General features: G+C 39.1%; 1 pseudogene; it reads right to left on the bottom strand.

Annotated features, from left to right (window-relative positions):
* LOC109395267 (heterogeneous nuclear ribonucleoprotein U-like protein 1) overlaps positions 1 to 3438 on the bottom strand; it is a 142780-nt pseudogene extending 139342 nt beyond the window's left edge.
* Between the last annotated feature and the right edge of the window lie 891 nt (positions 3439 to 4329).

Genomic DNA, 4329 nt, shown 5'->3' with positions numbered 1-4329 from the left:
CAAATCCTAATCAACGTGCCACTCGGCTGGCCCTGTATCAGTCATTCTTTATAAGGCAGGGATGGTGCTTTCCACATTTCTGGCGTGTCTACTCAGCATTTCGTCTGAGGGTGGGCACAGATCAATTGCTCAGTGGATGTTTTTTGAGCATTCTTCAATAAGCCTGGTGCTTAGAGAAGAGATTCTGGAATCTTCTCTGGTGGTGAAGCACACTTACACGGTGAAACGCTTGCCATGCAAAGAAGATATTTAGTAGCCCCTACTAGTGGATTTGACCCCCCACAGCTCCACTTACCAGCTGTGTTACCTTAAGTAACTCGCTTTACCCATCAAGCCTTCATTTATCTCACCTGGAAAAAGGAAAGCCAGTCTCTCTCTGTGAAGATTGTGTGACAGAGATCACGTATGTCAAGCGTCTGTCACAGAGGAAGCTTTTCTTTCTGAGCAGTCTCAGCATCCAGTGGTTCAACCAAGTCAAGAGGCACGAGGGTGTGTTTCTCTCCCAGCGGCCCCCAAAAGGTCCCTTTTCTGCCCTGAGCTGGAGTCAGAGAGTGGCTTTCCCCCAAGTCTTCCCATCTCTATCATCTGCACAGCCAACTGTTCTCTGACTGTGAGCTCGCCGCTTGCAACCCCGTTAAGCAGGTGTAGCTGACGCCTGCCTCCTCTCTGCTTTGCATGCGGAATCTGATTGTGTTTGACAGGTTGCTCACGATGGAGGAAAAAAAAAACATGAATTGGATTAAATGCTCTTTGTTTAGACCTTATTAGCCAAAGAGGCTGCTGCATAATTAATTGGAGAATAAGCTATAATCTCACACTGAAGCAGGCTCAACCCCGGAAGCACAGCCTGGCTGGCGTGTAGCATGATGAGGGTGGGGTGTACTCCTAATTTACTGGTGGTCTTTGATGAAGAAATGGGCATAGAAAAGAGGGAAGGGGACCATAAAGATGTCCTTTTGGGCCGGCCGAGTGGCGCGATGGTTAAGAGCTGGCTTGGGATGCCAGAGGTCCCTGGTTCGGATCCCACATATGAGGGCCAGTGACACTGCCCTCTACAGCTAAGATGCTGAACAACAGCTCAACCTGGATCTGGGCTGCCGTGAGTCACCGGCGACGGTGTAGGCTGCAGCCCCTGATGCAGTGGGTTGCCGTGGGCTACCGTGTGTAGCCAGCAGCCAGCGTGAGCGGCTGTCCAGAAGCTGGCGGCTGATCTGCCTCTCCCGGGAAGAGCGCAATGATGGTGCCAACTTGGGCCAATGAAGCAACGTCCTCCACAACTAGAATGAAGAACAAAAGGACAGCAACTTGTCTGTTCCCCTTCCCCCAATCCCCTAGCACTGTTCCCATCCCCCCAATTCCCCAATAAAAATCTTAAAAAAAAAAAAAAAAGATGTCCTTTCTACACAGACCTTCAGCCATCCACTTGACATTTAACAAGCCAGATCACCTTGGCAGTTTCCTCATTTGGGATAAATATAGGGCTGTGATGATTAAATAAAATAAAACGTTGAAAAAGTTTAGCACAACACTTTGCATGGGGGTGAGCACTCAATATATGTTAGCTAATAGAAAGAACAATAACAATTATATTTATTAACATAATAACATAATTTATTAATATATAATAATTACTATTTTGCCATCATAATAATTATTATTCTTGAATTTTAGAAGGTACAGAGAAGCCCCAGAGGGCCAACCCGTCTCAAATTGAGTTTCTGAGATTGCCCTCTGATATTTTTAAATCATAGAATTCTAGAAACTTCTGGAAGCTTCTATTTTCAGCCTCCTATTTTACCTCAGTTAGCTCAAAGAGAAGCAGTGTCTTATCCAGAGAGAAACACATTCAGTGACAGTAGAGAAAGTTTTAAGTGGGCAGGTCTATACATTATTCATGATAATGTGGAGAAGTATCCAGAAACAACACAAACCCCCCCTTCTTTTTAAGATTTTCCTATTAAAAATACAAGTACAAGCAAAGGCACTTATTTATTCACCCATTTGTCCCAGTTTATTGATCTGAACATTTCTTAGTTTAAAACTTTTTTTACTCACAAAAAACAACAACAACAAGACATCTGAACTGAAAACAAGTCCAATTTACCTAATGTGGCTAAGATGGGTAGTCACAACTCCCTCCCTATTTTAAAATATCTCCTCCAGCTCACTTTCTTGATGCCTAAAATTCCTGCTTCTGACAACTGTCCTTCTTCCTTGACCCATGGTAGATAGCCACATATTGCATAAATGAATAAATCCCATATTCTCCTCAGGCCGATGCTATCCACTGCGTCCCCCTACAGTCTCCCTTGGGCCCACGTCTGCATTAGCATAGCTGTATCTGCTTTCTTTTGAATAGTGTTTGCATGGCACATCCTTTCCACGCCTTTATTTTCAACATCGATTTACCCTCACATTTATGGAGTATTTTTGTAATAGAATACATCCCTCTATCTATATTTTCAATTCTGACAATCTTTGTCTTTTAATTGGATTAATTTGTCTATTTACATTTAACATAATTTATAACATAAACCACTATTTTACTATTTTTTTCTCTCTCTTATTGTTTTATCTCTTTTCTTTTACTTCACTTCTATTGGGATATTTTTGATATGCATGCCCCCTTCTACTGATATAGCAATCATGCATAATTTTGCTATTCATTTAATAGTTGGAGATTACAGCATGCATCCTTGACAGCAGTGTATGAGATACCACTTTTACTCCTTTCCTGATAGTAGAGCCTCACATTACAACCCTAAGTCCATGTACTTCTTGCCTTTTGTTATATCATTGTCATACATTTTAATTCTACATATATTTGAAATCACATAAGACAGTGTTATTTTTCTTTACAGTCAATAGATACACATTTTATACATATATCTATTCTAATACATTCAAGTTTTTCCATTGTTCTTCATTCCTTTCTGCATTTCCATGCTTCCATCTAGAATAATTTTTCCTGAACCTGAAGAACTCTAATTTTTAAGTATTTCTTTTAGTGTAGGTCAGCTATAAATTATCACGGGTTTTGCTTTCTTGGAAATGTCCTTCTTTGGCCTTCACATTTGAAGCATATTTTTGCTGTATAGAATTCTAAGTTGGCAGTTACTTTTATTCAGTGATTGTATTCTAGTTTTCATCTTCTGAGAATCTGCTGTCACACTTATTACAATTTCTCTGAATATATATATATATATTTTTTCTCAGTCTGCTTTTAAGATTGTCTGTCTTTGGTTTTCAACAGTTTTACTATAATGTGACTCAGTGTGGTTTTCTTTGTAGATATCTTACCTGAGCTTGCAGTACTCCTTGAATCCGTGGGTTGATGTCTTTCATCAGTTTTAGAAAATTGTCGGTCATTGTTTCTTCAGATATTTCTTCTGTCCCTTTCTGTCTGTCATCCAATTCTGATAGTCTGGATACATGCATGTTAGATCAAAATGCTGTGTCCCAGTTATTTACAATAGCCAAGATATGGAAGCAACCTGAGTGCCCATCATAGATGATTATTGAATAAAGAAGAGGTGGTACATTTATACAATGGGGTATTACTTGGTCATAAAAAAAGAATAAAATCTTTTCATTTGTGACAACATGGATAGACCTAGAGGATATGATGCTAACTGAAATAAGTCAGACAAAGACAAATACCATATGATTTCATGTATATATGGAATATAAAAAACAATAATATAAATGAACAAACAAAACAGAGACAGATTGATAGATATAGAGAGCAAACAGATGGTTGCTAGATGGGAGGGCAGGATAGGAGTCTGAGTGAAAAAGGTGAAGGGATTAAGAAGTACAAGTTGGTAGTTACAAAATATTCATGCAGATGTAAAGTACAGCATAGGGAATGTAGTAAAAAATATTGTAATAACTATATATGGTGTCAGGTGGGTACCAGGTTTAATGGGGGATCACTTTGTAAATGATATAAATGTCTAAGCACTATGCTGTACACCTGAACCTAATATAAAATAATATTGAATGTTAAGTGTCATTGAAAATATATATAAATAAATAACTATGATCAGGGGAAAAAAGTACCGTGTCTCATGTGCCACTTTCCTTTTTTCTCTCTCTGAGCTTCTGCCTGGATGCTTTACTGATTTATCTTCTAGTTCATTACAGCTCTCTTCATATATGACTGCTGTGTGAGCTAATCACTATTGCAATGCGAATTTCATCGTTTCCCAGTCTAGGGTTTTCCTTAGTTTCTCTGTATTTGAGTTATCTTTCTAGGTTTTCTATCTTGTCTGTCATTCTTTGATTATTACAGTGGTTTTTCAGTCCATGTTTGATGTGCTCTCCAGT

This window comes from Hipposideros armiger, unplaced genomic scaffold (genome assembly GCF_001890085.2).
Source record: "Hipposideros armiger isolate ML-2016 unplaced genomic scaffold, ASM189008v1 scaffold_461, whole genome shotgun sequence".
Taxonomy (NCBI): Eukaryota; Metazoa; Chordata; class Mammalia; order Chiroptera; family Hipposideridae; genus Hipposideros; species Hipposideros armiger.
This window is presented reverse-complemented; position numbering and strand designations above follow the sequence as displayed.